The sequence below is a fragment of the Mobula hypostoma genome, chromosome 9, assembly GCF_963921235.1.
Source record: "Mobula hypostoma chromosome 9, sMobHyp1.1, whole genome shotgun sequence".
Lineage (NCBI taxonomy): Eukaryota > Metazoa > Chordata > Chondrichthyes > Myliobatiformes > Myliobatidae > Mobula > Mobula hypostoma.
This window is the reverse complement of record NC_086105.1, coordinates 61,468,350-61,487,714: the sequence shown is the minus strand read 5'-3', so window position 1 is coordinate 61,487,714 and position 19,365 is coordinate 61,468,350. Positions and strand designations below refer to the sequence as shown.

The 19,365-nt window shown below is 42.2% G+C and overlaps 1 protein-coding gene across 6 annotated transcripts in view; it reads right to left on the bottom strand.

The window, feature by feature from the left end:
• Window positions 1-9,113, bottom strand: part of LOC134351758 (plasma membrane calcium-transporting ATPase 1-like) — a 128,755-nt gene extending 119,642 nt beyond the window's left edge. For 3 of the 6 annotated variants that reach the window (XM_063058376.1, XM_063058381.1, XM_063058382.1), the window contains exon 1: window positions 9,017-9,113. The gene's annotated coding sequence lies outside the window, so the exon portion shown is untranslated. The other 3 variants (XM_063058379.1, XM_063058377.1, XM_063058378.1) reach the window with 3 other exon arrangements.
• Window positions 9,114-19,365: the final 10,252 nt, after the last annotated feature.

Genomic DNA, 19,365 nt, shown 5'->3' with positions numbered 1-19,365 from the left:
TTGAAAATCCAAATATACCACATCTACTGGTTCTCCCCTACCCACTCTAATAGTTACATCCTCAAAAAATTCTATGAGATTCGTCAGACATGATTTTCCTTTCACAAATCCATGCTGACTTTGTCTGATGATTTCACCGCTTTCCAAATGTGCTGTTATCACATCTTTGATAACTGACTCCAGCAGTTTCCCCACCACCGACGTTAGGCTAACCGGTCTATAATTCCCCAGTTTCTCTCTCCCTCCTTTTTTTAAAAAGTGGGGTTACATTAGCCACCCTCCAATCCTCAGGAACTAGTCCAGAATCTAACGAGTTTTGAAAAATTATCACTAATGCATCCACTATTTCTTGGGCTACTTCCTTAAGCACTCTGGATGCAGACCATCTGGCCCTGGGGATTTATCTGCCTTTAATCCCTTCAATTTACCTAACACCACTTCCCTACTAACATGTATTTCGCTCAGTTCCTCCATCTCACTGGACCCTCTGTCCCTTACTATTTCTGGAAGATTATTTATGTCCTCCTTAGTGAAGACAGAACCAAAGTAATCATTCAATTGGTCTGCCATGTCCTTGCTCCCCATAATCAATTCACCTGTTTCTGTCTGTAGGGGATCTACATTTGTCTTTACCAGTCTTTTCCTTTTTACATATCTATAAAAGCTTTTACAGTCAGTTTTTATGTTCCCTGCCAGTTTTCTCTCATAATCTTTTTTCCCCTTCCTAATTAAGCCCTTTGTCCTCCTCTGCTGGACTCTGAATTTCTCCTAGTCCTCAGGTGAGCCACTTTTTCTGGCTAATTTGTATGCTTCTTCTTTGGAATTGATACTATCCCTAATTTCTCTTGTCAGCCACGGGTGCACTACCTTCCTTGATTTATTCTTTTGCCAAACTGGGATGAACAATTGTTGTAGTTCATCCATGCAACCTTTAAATGCTTGCCATTGCATATCCACCGTCAATCCTTTAAGTGTCATTTGCCAGTCTATCTTAGCTAATTCACGTCTCATACCTTCAAAGTTACCCCTCTTTAAGTTCAGAACCTTTGTTTCTGAATTAACTATGTCACTCTCCATCTTAATGAAGAATTCCACCATATTATGGTCACTCTTACCCAAGGGGCCTCTCACGACAATATTGCTAATTAACCCTTCCTCATTGCTCAAAACCCAGTCCAGAATAGCCTGCTCTCGAGTTGGTTCCTCGACATGTTGGTTCAAAAAACCATCCCGCATACATTCCAAGAAATCCTCTTCCTCAGCACCTTTACCAATTTGGTTCACCCAATCTACATGTAGATTGAAGTCACCCATTATAACTGCTGTTCCTTTATTGCACACATTTCTAATTTCCTGTCTAATACCATCTCCGACCTCACTACTACTGTTAGGTGGCCTGTACACAACTCCCACCAGCGTTTTCTGCCCCTTAGTGTTACGCAGCTCTACCCATATCGATTCCACATCTTCCTGGCTTATGTCCTTCCTTTCTATTGCGTTAATCTCCTCTTTAACCAGCAACGCCACCCCACTTCATGATACCAGGTCTGCTGAAGGAAGGAAGGCAGGTGATTGCATGGAGGCAGAATTGGGCCATTTGGCCCATTGAGTCTGCTGTGCCATTCCATGCTTGATTTATTATCCCAGTCTACCCCATCCTCCCCATAACCTTTGACGCCCTGACTAATCAAGAACCTATGAACCTCCACTTTAAATATGCCCAATGACTTGGCCTCCACAGCCATCTGTGGTAATGAATTCCTCAGATTCACCACCCTGTGGCTGAAGAAATTCCTCATCTGTTCTAAAAGGGCATTCTTCTATTCTGAGGCTGTGCCATCTGGTCCTAGCCTCCCCTACTATTGAAAACATCCTCTCCACATTCACTATCAATTTTCAATGGGGTTTCAATGAGATTCCGCCCCCCCGCCACCATTCTTCTAAACCAGTGAGTACAGACCCAAAGCCATCAAGCATTCTTCAAGACAAATGAACTTGAGATCCTCAATGCCATTCTAAACGTTACTCTTTCAGTTCAAGACATCCTGGGCTAGTAACTTCCATGAGGCAATGGGATACCACACTCTCGAGGCAGCTTCTTTTCGCATATTACTGCAAGACTAATACAGAGGAAAGTTGCAAAGGTGCTCCAGAAGTGTAGTATTTCATTTGCAGAATAATGGCTAGAAACATCTTTGTTCCAAATATTGTGGATTCAAGTGACCCATTTCCTGTAGAGGTCAACAAATGGAGGGGGCATATTTGTCCACTAATTTATTCAAATATTCGAGGGGGAATTGAAGGGAAATTCTTTCACCCAGAGTGCTGCAGTCTGGAATTCATTACCCACAAGTTTGGATGAGACAGAACCATTTCATTAAAGATGTATTCATTTGCTGTAATGTATGAAGCTATGAACCTCAATCTGTAAACCAAGAGCATCACAGTGGACAGCAGATGCACAGCCAATTCCTTCAGCAAGATAGAAACTAATGCAGAATTAGTGATTCATTGCATTCAAGAAAGGGCGCAGAAAATACAAATACTTTCATTTAAAAGCTGGCAAGAATATGCAGATAGAAAATATTCAGTGTAGAATATTTCTTTCAAAATGGCAGTTTCCATTTCAACGATGCCTCTGAACATTAGTATGCACAAGTATTTTCCAAAAATAAAATTAAATTTAATCTTGTATACAATTTAACCAGCAATTACAGACTGTTTTTTCTTCAAGCAACTTTATGGTGCAACCTAAGCACCACCCAACTAAACAGGCACCACACATTGTGAAGAATGATGACAAAACCAAGCAGATGATTATAATGTGAAATATGCATTTAACAAGATTCAAATCTTGTCTCATCATGCCACTGGCCATTTTCCAAATGTACCAATATAAAAATATTGAAAGCCTTTTTAAGTGTTACTGTTAAACACCGAAAAATTCTGCAAATTGGTACTGAAGATATGCAAGTAGCCTACGCGATATATGAATTGCTGAAAAAAAAATCACAACTCAAATAGAAATTCAGTTGCACATAGGCATTATACGACAAATTTATACCCTCACGTTGGTTCTAAAGCCAGCTCGTATTAATTTGCATTGGAGGCTAGAAATACAAACCACACTGATAAAGGGTGACTATCCAGCTCTTAGTTATAAATGGAACATGAACTCCAACTTTCATTGCTTGTAAGGAAAATCTATACTTCTGCAACCTCAAATATTACACAAGAGGGAAGATTATTTGAACCAGAGTGTCAATATTCAAGGGTGAAACACACTTAACAAAAAACTAGCACACAATTACAATTCTGTAAAACAATGAAACTACACAACCTATACAGCCAGGTGAGTTCCCAATTGTTCACTCATCTTATGTCTCTTATAACATGAAGTTATCTGGCCCACGAAGTTTATGCAGGCATTAGAGCATAACTAGCCATTTCTCTGAAAGCTTTATCACGTGCCCAGCATCTTCTAATTTTCTTGCCACCCATCTGCACCAGGATAATTTAATGTAGCTCATTAACATAACAGTGTCTTTGACATGTGGGAGGCCACCAGAGCCCAGAGAAAACCTACAGGATCCAGGTTAAACTCCTTGCACGTGGCACCCAAGATCAGAATTGAACCTGGGTCACTGGAACAATGCAGCAGCAGCATCATCCCACAGCACAAGTCACCATATTGGGCACTTCAACTATGGTCCAATTAAAAATTGTGCATTGACTAACATTTCATAGAGACACAGTTTGAAGGGTTTCTGAATATTTTATCCTAAATTGCATGTGAAAAGCATTATTCCTAATTTAGTATTGTTAGGATTTAAAATGAGAAATAAAGGTATGACTGAGGTGGTGGCAAAAGTTTGAAAAAAAAACAGGTATTTCAGAGAAGAGTTCCAAAAAAATGGGAACAAAATGGCCCAACACCGATCAATAAATTCAATCTATTTCATTTACATTAATTGTCACTGAAGGTGGCCCACTATGTATTAGGTCTCGCAGTTAAATGTTTTTCTTATGCCCAATAAAATAAGGCTCTACAATAGGTAATCAAAACTGCTCAATGCATCACTGGCACCAGCCTACCCACCATTAAGGACATGGACACAGAAAGATGTCAGAAAAGGCCCAGTAACATCATAAAGAATTCCACCCACCCTGCTCAAGGACAGTTTGTCCCACTCCAGTCTGGGAGGAGGCTACGTAGCATCCACACCAAGATTACCAGACTCAAAAACAGTTACCTTCCCCAAGTAGCAAGGCGGATCAACAACTCCACTCACTAACCTACCCCTCCAACCACCATTACTTTTTCATTTCCAGACAGTCTTCTAATGTACAGACACTCCTGTGTCTAGCTTCACTTAATGTACATATGTATATAAGCTATCATATGCATTTAATATTTACTGGTGTCCTTTATCTTTTTTTTGTGCTGCATCAAATCCAGAGCAACAATTATTTTATTTTCCTTTGCACTTGTGTACTGGAAATGACAATGAACAATCTTGACTGTACAAGTTATAAGTTAATTGTGGAATGGGGGGGGGGGAGGTTTGAGGAAGAAAATGTGTTTGTTCAAAATCTGATCACCAAGGTGACCTATTCATGCACATAATTGAAAACCCGTCCATGCTCTGAAAGTGTAGAAAAATAAATACCCAGTACTACAGACAACATCGCTCAACACCCAGATCAATGAATCATATTTCTTTTCTCTGCAATAATCATTGAAGGTGGACCATAATGGATTTGGTCTCCCAATACTTTTCTTATATGGATGTACAAGTTGCAAGTTAATTGTGGAATGGGACAGGAGGTGGGTTAGGAGGAAGAAAATGTGTTTGTTCAAAATCTATTCATCAAGGTGACCTATTCATGCATATAATTGAAAACCCATCCATGGCCTGAAAGCGTATAAAAATAACTGGATGTGCAGTACCACAGACAGTACAATAAACCACTGCTCCCATACTTGCACTACAATTGGAAGTGGTTAGTCTCTGACAGCAACAATGTAATTTTATAGCTTTTGCTTTATTTTACCTTGAACAGCTATTAAAACAGTTGAAACAGAGCTCATCTACTTGCAACAATGACTACTAGCATATGTAGATTGAATAAAACAAGCAAAAGACATGTATGAGGAATTTAAATTCAGTCAAAACCAAATGTTCGTAAGTCAGGGACTACTCACTAATTCTTCCCGGCATTCCAAGGGTTTTAACATCACAGGCAGACCAAGATAGAGATAAACAAGTTGAACTGGACCATTCCTTACTCCCCTTTCAATGAAGCTTTTATACCGTCAGTACCATTAGTCAGTGGTAGGAAGAAAGAGTTATTAAATTCCAACTAGTTAGCTGTTCAAACAGCAAGGTTTAGTTAAATTCATTAATTGAACATTTTACTGAATGGCACAAGTGTTACTGGACATGTTAAGTTTTGTAAATCACCTACTGTACATTGCTGTGATGGAACAACCCAATGAACCCATTATATGTACATGAAACAAGATTTCACCCCATGCCTACAGAATGCTTCATACAAAAATCTGCTATTTGCTATCCCCAGCAATGAAGCAGTTGATTCAGATAGAATTAATTTGGCAGCCACTATTTAGGTGTACTTATCTTATAGTTAAAGCAAATTCCCCCTTCATTTCTTCCCTTATCTCAGGGGATTGGCACTTTAAAACAAATATTTTGGGTAAGAAAATTTTTGTTAATTGTTCCAAGAACTTGAGTGTAATTTGATTTTACACAAAACTTTGTTTGGACTTCCACTTCATCTTTAAGTCAATTTTAGAATCAGAATTAGAAAGTCAATGAGTCAATATTTTATACTTCAGAAGTTCATTTCTACTTAATTGAGTGAAGATAAACAGATCAAATTTTGGATTAGTACTCTGATTTTTATTCACTTACTTGTCTGTGCTGCAGTTTAACTACTGACATTCTAAGGCAAGTCTGTTTAGTCTACTAGTTTAACAAATTGTTCCGGCCCATTTAATGGACAAATCTATAGAGAACCTTCCCTCGTAACTAATGAGTGCATTTATTAGTCTGTTGATACTGGAACTCCAATTTTAAGAAGTCCAGCAAGTCATATTCGAGAAACGGATTTTGTTTCTTTACCTCAGTTTCAGAAACCAGGTTTAACTAGGTTAGTAGTCCCAAGAGTCAAAATGTTGAGAAATTTAGGGGAGACTTTTGGTACACAAGTTAAAATTTGATGAGATTCACTGTACCATTATTGTAGACCTCAAATTAAACTCAAAGATACAATACAATTTCACGTGTCCAATATGACATTCTGAAATTAAATACAATCAGTTAAGCAAATGAAACAAATTATTTGAAATACAGAATGGGCAGTTAATTCTTTAAAACTAATTTCAGCAGGGGGTGAGAAAGCTACACTAGGGGAATAGGGAAATTAGTGGTTGCATTAATATAATGTCTCAGAGTGAACTGATTAATTGGAAAGCTTTTAGTTATGTCATAGAAGTAATGAGCCAAGTATATTTAAGAACACGTATGAGGAAATTCAGAGAATGATTGAACTAGAGTTTTTTTTAAAAGGTTAAATTGTTTGCTCGCATTTTTGTGGACATAAATGACAAAATTACTGCCTGTTCTCAGGGTAAAATCCATTTGGCATCTACTTATTCCGAAATTAATGTCAAAATATGGTCTGATAACACCAAAAGGTTACAAAACAGGATATAACAGGTTATGGATGAATTGCAGGCATTTAAAGGAAAATCAGTGCAAATTATAGCTAATGTTACTTGCTCAAACCACCCTAACTCATTTTTTTTTAAATCCGAAAAAAATTAATGACCATTTCATATGAAAGCCTCTGTACAATTCAACGCATTCTATCGGCTTTAGGCTACTAAAATTGTTCATACTAAAGCAAGAAAATTTGAGATCAAGACCTAACTAGTACCATTCATTGATTTTACTGAATGATACTTAACTCTATAGAACACACCGGTTAATTTAAATAACTTAAAGCACAATCAACGTCTTGTTACAATTTTGCTGCAAAGCGAAAATGCACACCAAAGTGTTCAAATAAAGAACGACCATTACCTGGTAATAAATCTTTTAACCAACACAAAATACTCACCCTGTTTTACTAATGGTACCAATTACTTTGGTAAGGCAACATTTTCAAGTGGACATGGACATTCGCGGGCAGCAGATTGTCCTTATGTGCGATCAGTGATTGATGGCCGACTAATAACAGCAATATAGTGGCGACGACGTCACTATTTGAGTGGAAAAATTCCAATCTTGGAAAATAAGTTACAGCCATCTGGTCTTGGGATCCTACTTCTTACTCACTGGGTGCCTAAATCGTGAATATCAAGTTTGTCGAGACCGTACGCCACATTGCCGTCACGTTTGTACTCTTTCCCACAGATTTTCACTCAGTATATCCTTTGAACGGTCAATAGTCAGACACAAGATATAATCTGCACAGTTATAGACTCCAATTTAAAGAAAATGTAACTAAATGAAAAGGGGGTTTGACCCCACAAGTTAGATGCCCCACTGCAGGCGAAAATTGCTAAACCCTCGAGGCATCCAAGTATCACATTAAATCCAACCCCCACCCTTACAAGTTCTCCGCATCGGGCATCTCGTGATTAATCCAAGACTCATCTCCCAATCATTTGTATCGCCTCTCCAGAAAGTTACAATTCGCTACAAGTTATTTAAAAAATGACATATGCAGGCACCTCTCTCTAGATGGCACATCTTCCTCAGCAAGTGGGGCTACAGTTATAATGCGTATAGAAATGTCGATATATTCGACAACACATTTCCCATGCCTGGAAACAACTCTGCATAAAAGCATGCATAGAAACCTTAAATGTATTAAAATTTGCCTTGCTCAAGAATCTCCGATTGTGCTTTAGCAATACGACAAGCAACATAATTTGAATAATATAAATTGACATGCTACTCCATACAGCCGATTCGAACAGACAATATTTCTAAATAACTCGTAATATTGAGCGGCACATCGGTAAAACACTTACCGCACGATAAGATCAACAACTGATCAATGAAACCCAATACTTGGGACACCACAGCTACAATACAACTAAACATTTAGCCGTCTGTATTGAACTAACATCGGGCCATTCGCACTGCTCGAGGATGATTCATGAAGGAACTTACGTCTTATAAATACGGATATAATTACAGACGTTGGTGGTACAAAATGGATGATAGGAGGGATGTGAAACCAGTGCAGGTATCATGAGTGTACCGCCTGTAGCCTTTTTGTGGTGTTAAGGAGCGTGGAGAGGGTAAAACAGGTCCGATACAAGCAACCCTACGAAAGGCAGAATTCACCACAGAAGACTAAACTGATCAAGATACAAAGTTGCCCAAGCCTAAAAATGCACCTCGGCTGCACAACTCGACTGGCTTTACAACACACATCACACTAGAAGAGCGGTCTTTGAAAGCTCACGATGAATGCATTTTCGCGCTATTGCGGCCACGAGTGCACCGCCAGATGGAAGTCAGAACTGTTTCTTTTTATTAAAAGACACGCGAGGTGAAGCGAGGGGACACCTCCCCTTGTGTTCATGCCGCTATCCCGCTTCCAACACGCAGCAGCTAAAGCCCAAGACGGGCTCAGAGACACGAGGCGGGTGGGTGCAAGTTGAACCAATTTAATTCAAGGTCAAAGAACGATCTGGCTTTAATCAGCAACGCACTTGGATATTAACCAGGATAGATAGATTACATGGCATCTGAAGCTAATAGGAATAAAGGTATAATTTGCAAAACTCAGGATGGAAACAGTTAAATGAAGAGCAGATGATTATCTGACCTGCAAAGCGCCGGGTACATTGCACATACGGACCATGCAAAGGGTGATAGGGGAGTAACTGCAACCCAACTCTGCCTACAAAAATATCCAGGGGAAGATTAAATGGCATGCTTGCGTAAGAAAGACAGAGCCATCCGTGGCTTACCTGGTGGAGGGAATCCTGTTGTAAACAAGGCGGCACAAAGAGAGTGGCTGGAGGGAGGAGAATCCTACCGGCAACGGCTTCACCACCCCCACCTTACCTCCCAAACCCCCACCCCACCCCTTTAGTCACTTCTCTGGGCTCGGCTGGAACCCCTAGGTGGAATCAGCCGCTGGGCTTGGGCTTTCCCTGCAAGTGAGAGGCTCGGGGGTGATCCCCGAGGCCCGTTTCAGGGCCACATTGCGTGAGAGTGGACAAGGGTGAACACCAGCCCACCTGCTTCTTTTTGCGGGGGTGTGGGGGGAGAGCAGTGTTGAAGGGGTTCGGGCTGCGAGGCCCTTTGGCCCAGGGTGCCGAAGGCGTGTATGAGAGCGGGAGCTGAGGCGGCGGTTACGGCGCTTGTTGTTGTCAGTATTTGTGTGGAAGTGTGTGTGAGATATATGGAGTGAGAGAGAGAGGGGGGAGGGGAGGCTTGAGTTCTGCCCTGCAAACAGGTGGATGGAGGAGCCCGGCCAACACGCCACACCACCCGACCGGCAGCTAGTCTCTCCCCGACCGTCCCCTCCCCCCATCACCCGGCCGCCGAACCTACCCCCTCCACGTGACCACCAGGCCTGCCCGCCCATTGGAGAGGGGAGAAAATCCCGCCCATCACTGAGGAACCCGGATCGAGCAAAAAGTGGGCGAAGCCTCCGCTGTCACCAGCGACGCTGGCGGCGATTGGAGGCGCTGCGCGGATGGGCGGGCTGAATTACGTCACAGTTTCCATGACGTAAAATTCTGACACCGCCCCCTTTGGCACCGGCGCCTCCTTCCCTTGCTTCTTCTTCCAAGGCGCGCTGCCTGCCTGTCAATCACTTTGCAGAGACGCATGGGGCTCTGTCGCTTTTTTTTGGTAAATTAGTTTATTATTGACCCATGTCATTAAAAAGCTTATTTTTGTATGTTATCCATACGGATTTATTCATTACAATAGTGCATTGAGGTAGTGCAAGGGAAAGCAATAACAACATACAGAACAAAGTTACAGAAAGAATCAATCAGATTTATGGTCACCGACTTAAATTACCAGAAATTTAATGTTTTGCAGCAGCAGTACATTGCAAAAACATAAATTATTATAAAGTAGAAAAATAAATGAATAGTGCAAATAAATAGGAATAATGAGGTAGAGAAAGTGCAGACATGGCATGTTTTAAGTTTCTCTTTCTATATTAATACGCTACCAGTACTGAACATTTAGAAAAAACCTAATTAAAAATACAGTCATTGTTAGGCATTAGAAGAAATTGAACAGACTCAATCACCTTAATAAATGTAGGCAACTCATTAATTTTAATATTACACGGAGTTGACGCTTTCTCCTTTGGAAGAAGATAAATCCCATCAATATCCCCTAAATGTTTATGTCAGTGGGTGGATCTGTTGGGAATGAAAGAAATGGAGTTCCTCAGTTTGTGCTATTGTCTGGAATTTTTGACTCCAGTGAAAATCAGGAAGCATTTCCCTTCCTGTTTAACATCTTTTACAATGCACTCCACAGGCGGTTATAATGAAAACCTTTTAGTGCAATGCATATTCTCAAAGAATATTTGTCTTTTATGCCATTTGATCTTCAGCAGCAAATGTTATAATGAAAGTTAATACTGCATCACAAAAACACAAAAATAAACATTTTGTCTAATATGTAATGCTAACCATAGGTGGATTCGAGATCCAAGATTGTTTATTATCATTCTTCAGTGCAGGATTGTAAATGAAAGAGAAATGATTATTGCTCTGGATCCCATGCCCCGAAAGCAAAACACAATGTCCATAAAGAATGCATAAAATGTAAATACATCAGATGAGCCTTATATACATAGACTGATTGTATGTACCATATGGATGGTGATGCTAGGTATCCACAAATTCAATTCTATGGGATATTCACATATCAAAATGAAATAAATAGTTTTTAAAGTTCCATATTATTTAAAAATAATATTGATTAATATATAGCATGAAATATAAAAGAGCTTTAAAAAGTTAAAACCTGAAAGCCAAACACCGATGGTCATAGAAGACAGCAGAATCAACAGAGCAGAGAGCTCAAGAAGGGATCGTACAGTATGGCCAAGTGAAATAGGAATTGATATGGAGGTGAGGGGAGTAATGAATTAAAAGTATTGTATATGGATGCACAGAGTATAAGAAATAAAGTGGATGAGCTTGAGGCACAGTTGGAAATTGGTAAGTGTGATGTTGTGGGAATAACAGAGACATGGCTTCAAGTGGACAAGGCCCGGGAAATGAATATTCAAGGGTATACGTCCTATCGAAAGGACAGACTGATGGGCAGAGGGGTTGGGGTGGCTCTGTGGGTGAGGAATGATATTCAGTCCCTTGTGAGGGGGGCATAGAATCAGGAGACGTAGAGTCAGTATGGATAGAACTGAGAAATTCTAAGGGTAGAAAGACCCTAATGGGAGTTATCTACAGGCCCCCAAACAGTAGTCTGGATGTAGGGTGTAAGTTGAATTAAGAGTTAAAATTGGCATGTCACAAAGGTAATGCTACAGTTGTTATGGGGGACTTCAACATGCAGGTAGACTGGAGGAATCAGGTTGGTACTGGACCCCAAGAAAGAGAGTTTGTGGAGTCCCTCCGAGATGGATTCTTAGAACAGCTTGTACTGGAGCCTACCAGAGAGAATGCAATTCTAGATTTAGTGTTGTGCAATGAACCGGATTTGATCAGGGACCTCGAGGTAAAGGAGCCATTAGGAGGCAGTGACCATAATATGATAAGTTTTAATCTACAAATTGAGAGGGAGAAGGGAAACTTGGAACTGTCAGTATTACAGTTGAACAAAGGGAACTATGGTGCTATGAGGGAGGAGCTGGCCAAAGTTCAATGGAACAATACCCTAGCAGGGATGACAGTGGAACAACAATGGCAAGTGTTTCTGGGAATAATGCGGAAGGTGCAGGATCAGTTCATTCCAAAGAGGAAGAAAGATCCTAAGGGGAGTAAGGGGAGGCCGTGGCTGACAAGGGAAGTAATGGACAATATAAAAATAAAAGAGAAAAAGTATAACATAGCAAAGACAAGTGGGAAGCCGGAGGATTGGGAAACTTTTAAAGAGCAACAGAAGGTAACTAAAAAGGCAATACGTGGAGAAAAAATGAGGTATGAAGGTAAACTAGCCAAGAATATAAAGGGGGATTGTAAAAGCTTCTTTAGGTATGTGAAAAGGAAAAAAATAGTTAAGACAAAAATTGAGCCCTTGAAGACAGAAGTGGGTAAATTTATTATGGGGAACAAGGAAATGGCAGACGAGTTGAACAGGTACTTTGGATCTGTCTTCACTAGGGAAGACACAAACAATCTCCCAGATGTAATAGTGGCCAAAGGACCTAGGGTAATGGATGAATTGAAGGAAATTTATATTAGGCAGGAAATGGTGTTGGATAGGCTGTTGGGTCTGAAGGCTGATAAGTCCCCGGGACCTGATGGTCTGCATCCCAGGGTACTTAAGGAGGTGGCTTTAGAAATCGTGGATGCATTGGTAATCATTTTCCAATATTCTATAGATTCAGGATCAGTTCCTGTGAATTGGAGGGTGGCTAATGTTGTCCCTCTCTTCAAGAAGGGAGGAAGAGAGAAAACAGGGAATTATAGACCAGTTAGCCTGACGTCGGTGGTGGGAAAGATGCTGGAGTCAATTATAAAAGATGAGATTACAACACATCTGGATAGCAGTAACAGGATCGGTCCGAGTCAGCATGGATTTACGAAAGGGAAATCATGCTTGACTAATCTTCTGGAATTTTTTGAGGATGTAACTATGAAAATGGACAAGGGAGAGCCAGTGGATGTAGTGTACCTGGACTTTCAGAAAGCCTTTGATAAAGTCCCACATAGGAGGTTAGTGGGCAAAATTAGGGCACATGGTATTGGGGGCAGAGTACTGACATGGATTGAAAATTGGCTGGCTGACAGAAAACAAAGAGTAGCGATTAACGGGTCCCTTTCAGAATGGCAGGTGATGACCAGTGGGGTACCGCAGGGTTCAGTGCGGGGACCGCAGCTGTTTACAATATATATTAATGATTTAGATGAGGGAATTAAAAGTAACATTAGCAAATTTGCCAATGACACAAAGCTGGGTGGCAGTGTGAAATGTGAGGAGGATGTTATGAGAATGCAGGGTGACTTGGACAGGCTGGGTGAGTGGGCAGATGCATGGCAGATGCAGTTTAATGTGGATAAATGTGAGGTTATCCACTTTGGTGGTAAGAACAGGAAGGCAGATTATTATCGAAATGGAATCCAGTTAGGAAAAGGGGAAGCACAACGAGATCTAGGTGTTCTTGTACATCAGTCACTGAAAGCAAGCATGCAAGTACAGCAGGCAGTGAAGAAAGCTAATGGCATGCTGGCCTTCATAACAAGGGGAATTGAGTATAAGAGCAAAGAGGTCCTTCTGCAGCTGTACAGGGCTCTGGCGAGTCCACACCTGGAGTACTGTGTGCAGTTTTGATCTCCAAATTTGAGGAAGGACATTCTTGCTATTGAGGGAGTGTAGCGTAAGTTCACAAGGTTAATTCCCGGGATGGCGGGTCTGTCATATGTCGAAAGATTGGAGTGACTGGACTTGTATACTCTGGAATTTAGAAGGCTGAGAGGGGATCTTGTTGAAACATATAAGATTATTAGGGGATTGGACACGCTGGAGGCAGGAAGCATGTTCCTGCTGATGGGTGAGTTCAGAACTAGAGGCCACAGTTTAAGAATAAGGGGTAGGCCATTTAGAACGGAGTTGAAGAAAAACTTTTTCATCCAGAGAGTGGTGGATGTAGGGAATACTGTGCCCCAGAAGGCTGTGGAGGCCAAGTCTCTGGATGCTTTCAAAAAAGAGATAGAGCTCTTAAAGATAGCGGAATCAAAGGATATGGGGATAAGGCAGGAACTGGATACATTGTGGATGATCAGCCATGATCACAGTGAAAGGGCCGAATGGCCTACTCCTGCACCTATTGTCTATTGACTATTGTCTAAGACACGAGATGCTGTAATCTGGAACAAGAAAACAAAGTTCTGGAGGAAACCAGGTGGCCAGGCGGCATTGAAGAAGGCAGAGGGATTTTGGCTCGAGATACTGCATCAGGACTGAGAGAGGGGAGCACAGACAGTATAACAAAGTGAGAGGGAGAAGCGAGACAGGAGACGTGGGGATGCTGGGCAGGTGAATACTAGTAGATGAGAGACAGAGGCAGGTGGGTGATAGTTGGAAGCACATAAGGGCAAAAACAGGGGCCAGATGAAGCCAGGTAGGGGAGGGAAGGGTGATGGTGGAGTATGTTGGGCAGGAGTACAAAGGATACCAATACTGAGTTCTCCAATGATCATCAACTTGTCGTGGTAGAGAGGCTTGTGTGTTTCTGAGATTCCCCAGAGCAATGCCATCTGGCTGTTAGCCATCTGTCACTTAGCTCCTGGAGGTTACTTCCGCCACCTCCAATGGGATCCCACCACCAAACACATCTATCCATCCCTTCCACTTTCTGCTTTCCACAGGGATCACGACTCCCTTGTCCATTTGTCCCTCCCCACTGATCTCACCACTGGCACTTATCCTTGCAAGCACAACAAGTGCTACACCTGCCCCTACACCTCCTCCCTCGCTACCATTCAGCGCCCCAAACAGTCCCTCCAGGTGAGGCGACACTTCACCTGTGAGTCTGTTGAGGTCATTTGCTATGCTCTGTGCTCCTGGTGTAGGCTCCTTTATATTGGTGAGACCCGACGTAGATTGGGAGACCATTTCGCCGAGCATCTATGCTCCGTCCACCAGAACAAGTGGGTTCTCCCAGTGGCCGCCCATTTTAATTCCTCTTCCCATTCTCATTCTCATTCCGATATGTCCATAAATGGCCTCCTCCACTGTTGGGATAAGGCCAATCTTAGGTTGGAGGAACAACACCTTATATTCTTTTTGGGTAGCCTCCAACATGATGGCATGGTCATTGATTTCTCAATCTTCCAGTAATGCCCCCAACCACCCCCCCTTCTCCACTTCCCATCCCATTTTCCCTCTCTCATCTCATCTCACCAATCAACTTTCCAGCTCTTTACTTCATCCGTCCCCCTCCAGGTTTCATCTATCTCCCGGTGGTTCTCTCTCCCCTCCCCCAGCTTTTAAATCTACCCCTCAGCCTTTTTTCTCCAGACCTGCCAAAGGGTTTCCACCCAAAACGTCGACTGAATCTTTTTCCATAGATGCCGCGTGGTCTGCTGAGTTCCTCCAGCATTTTGTGGGTGTAGCTCCTGGTGGAGTCACTCACGGTGGTATGGTTAGGGAGTAGGTTCCAGACAAACAGCGATCCAACCAAGTCTTCAACGAAGGAGGTTGCAGAAGATGATGACACACCACAACAGTAGTGAAGGATACTCAGTTGTCTTACATTCCAGGCCACTGGACCCTGACCCTGATCTGTCAAGGACCGTGTGGTGGCTGCCCACAGATCAGCCTCCTCATGTTAAACAAAGTCACGCACAAGCGTTCTCCATTAAGGGATTCCACCTTAGCGTCCTTGTTATGTGGATCCCGGATCGACCTCTGCAGCCATCTAGGAACCACTTCTACAATCCCTTAGAAGATCACCAAGTTGGATGGAACCAGGAGGGGCAGGGAGATGAAAATGTGGGATGTGGGGCTGGAGAGGGGTTATGGGAAACAAAAGAAAAGTGGTGGATCAGAAGGAGAGAGAAAGAAAGAGGAAGCCAGTGGGTTCCATCTCTACTTGAAATTGGAGAACTCAGTGTTATTGTGAAGTTAATAATAGTATGTAATACTAGCAGGAGGGTCAGTATCGTGGGGGCATGATTGGCTGAGACAACTACAACTCAATCGGAGATCCATCCACCATTTGCATGCCACATCCCCTGTAATAGAGTCAACTGAGAGTGAATTAAGAAAAGGACTGGATGATACCACAGCAGTGATCAAGGGTGCCATTGGAAAACTCAAACATATCAAGGGTAAAATAGTGTTAAATGAAAATGCCACACCCAAGTTTTGCAAAGCTTGTCCAGTTCCTTATTCCATCCGTGATAAAGTAGCCAGTGAGCCAGATCGCATGGAGGCTGAAGGAATTCTTTCCAAGGTTGAATGGAGCCCATGGGCAATGCCAGTGGCCCCAGTAGCCAAGAATGAAGGGTCTGTCAGAATTTGTGGGGATTTTAAAGTCACCATCAACTCAGCACTGAAAGTAGATCAACTCCATCTGCGCAGATTAAAGAATACCTTTGCAAACCTTTCTGGAGGGAAACATTTTAGCAAAGTGGACTTAGCTGAGGCCTACCTAGAGATGTCGATTGAAGAAGAGTCCAAAGTGTTTCATACCATAAGCTCTTACAAAGGGCTTTATAATAGGCTAATATTTGGAGTAGCAACTGCATTGCCCTCTGTCAGTGAGGTTGACAAGGAATCTCTCCAAAGACTGTGTTAAAAAGATTAGAAGATTATGGGCTTAAAAAGTGGGAACTTTTTAAACCAAACATCACTCACTGTGGTCACACTATTGGCTCGCCAGGACTACACAAGTATGCTGAGAAAAAGCTTTGTCAGGTGGCCTGGGATAGATCAGCAGATCAAGCAACCTGCTAAGCACTGCCTGGAATGCCAACATGCCCAGAAGATGCCAAGAGCAGCACCTCACCATCCCTGGGAATGGCCTGCATTGCTCTGGCAGAGGATTCAGGTGGATTTTGCAGGACGATTCATGGGCACAGCTTTCTTAGTAGTAGTGGATCCAGCTACAAAGTGGCCAGAAATGTTCCCAATAGACTCTCGTACAGCCTCGCACACTGTTGCTGTGTTGAGAAGCCTCTTCTCGAGAACTGGTGTTCCAGAACACTGAGTCAGTGACAATGGACCACAGTTTGTGGCAGAGCAGTTTCAGTCATTCCAAAATATGAATGGAAAAAGGCATATTACATCTGCACCATACCATCCAAGAATGTCTTGACGGAAAGGTTTGTCCAGAATATAAAGAATGCACAGCAAGAAATGTCAGTAGAACACACCACACTAACACTGAATCATAAGTTCACCAATTTCCTCCTTGCATATTGCAATGCACCTCCAAGAGGACCACAACCTTGTCATTGGATTTGGAGGCTTGTGTGCTTCAATGACCTGGGGAGCTATGTTAGCTGGAGTCAGGGCTTTATGCTTTGGCTCTTGGTAAGGCCACCCATGCCAAATTGGTCAAAGGGTACAGGCCAGACTCAGAGTGGTCCACTGGTGCTCCAGGTTTGGGGTCAGGGTTAGGGTTTAACTCAGAGCTAACAACCCTGACTGGTAAAACAAAATTGTTATGGAAACATAATTGTGATGGAATTCCTGAGTCTCCACTTGGGACTTGATAGTAGTGGAAAACCGAACAGAAGCTACTGACAGAACGAAAGAAGCTGGAAACACCACCAGAGATAGAGAATCTTCATTGTTGCCCTAAACGCTAGCAGAGTAACTGGCAGCAAGTAAGTAGTATCGCAATGAAGCACATTCCACAACCAACAACTCACCAGTCACTCAGAAGGAGTGTGCAGGACAAACAGCTGAAGCAAATTGAAGCCCCTCAAAGAAGGAGGTTCGATGTTTCACTACTGGACAAGCAGACCTGGTGAGGGACTACAGAGGTGATCCAAAGTGGTTACCCAGAAAGTTTAAGGACAGAACGGGACCACTCCCCTACATAGTGGAGACTGCATCTGGTGTCATCTGGAGATGACACATTGATCGGTTGAGGAGAGCAGAGTCAATTGTTAGAGAAGGAAGGTGGCCAGAGCTGTCAGAAACACCTCCTGCAGTTTGAGTTGGCTCCTACACCAACGTGGAGGTGGCCCCAGAGTCTACGATTTTAGGCCTGAATGGGACAATTTAAAATTTTCTATGCTGTGGATGTCTGTATAGTAGTTGTATTATATAGTATACTGTGTATATAGTTGAAATGCATTCTACATTGAGCTGAAGTTTATAGCTAAGCAGGGAGGAGTGTTGAGTGTTTAATATATCTGTAATATTTGCATAATCTTGTAAATATTTTGTTTGATTAAGCATTCTTTATTGTTTATTCCATTCATTATGGTTATCTGTAAAAATACATGAATGCATACGTCATGGCACTACCACATGATATGTGCGTGCCTCGATTAAACTGAGTACGATGTCAGACTTGCATTCCCAGCTCCTTGATTATTTTGTATTAGTTTTATGTTTTGGAGTTACAAAACATAAAAAATGTTCATACCATCGGGTTGTCAACTGCGCCAACAGGAAATAAGGTGTTGTTCTCCCAGCCTGCATTCGGTTTCTCCCTGGCACCGGAGAGGGATCACAATCAGGTTTATTATCACTGACAAATTCATGAAATTTGTTGTTTTGCAACAATAGTACAGTACAAGGCATGAAAAATTACAATAAGTTACAATACAAAAATAGTGCTAGAGGGGAATGACGAGGGAGTGTTTCAGGGTTCGTTGGCTGCTATTGGTAACTTCCACTGTAGCGTTATAAAACTCTAATTATGCAGCGGCTGGAGTTTTAATTGTCCCATTAAAGATGGGATGTAGAAGCTTTGGAGAGGATGCAGAAGAGGTTTACCAGGATGCTGCCTGGATTAGAGACCATGTTCTATAAGGAGAGACCGGTCAAATGTCTTTTCTCTGGAGTGGTAGAACCTGAGTGGAGACCAGTTAGAATTTTCTATGATTTTGAGAAAAACGCAGCTAATATCTTTCTCCCCAGGGCTGAAATATTTAATACTAGCGGGTGGGCATTTAAGGTAAGAAAGGGGTAAGTTCAAGGGAGATGTGCGAGGCATGTTTTTTATACATGGAGTGCTCTGTCTGTGTGGTAGTGGAGGCAAGTAAGACAGAGATATTTAAGAGGCCCTTAAATAGGCGCGTGGATGTGCAGAACTGGAGTGATATGAACATTATATCGGCAGAAGGGCTTAGTGTGCTTAGGTGTTTAATTGCTATATTAACTAATTGGGCCCAACACCACAGGTCAAAGGATCTGCTCCTGTGCTGTACTATGTTTTATGTTCTAAATAATGGAATCTAGGCATCGAGCACCTCTGCTCCGTCTGCCACAAAAGGTGACCCATTTCAATTCCACTTCCCATTCCCATTCCCATTCTGGCATCCCAGTCCATGGCCTCCTCCTGTTGTGAGGGGCTTTTCTTTAAATGAGTTTTAAGGTGTTCCTTTGTTTTCTGGCTGCCTGCAGGAAGGGTTAATACTGTGTACATACTTTGATAATAACTATGAAATGAAATAACAATGCTTATCTCTGTGTG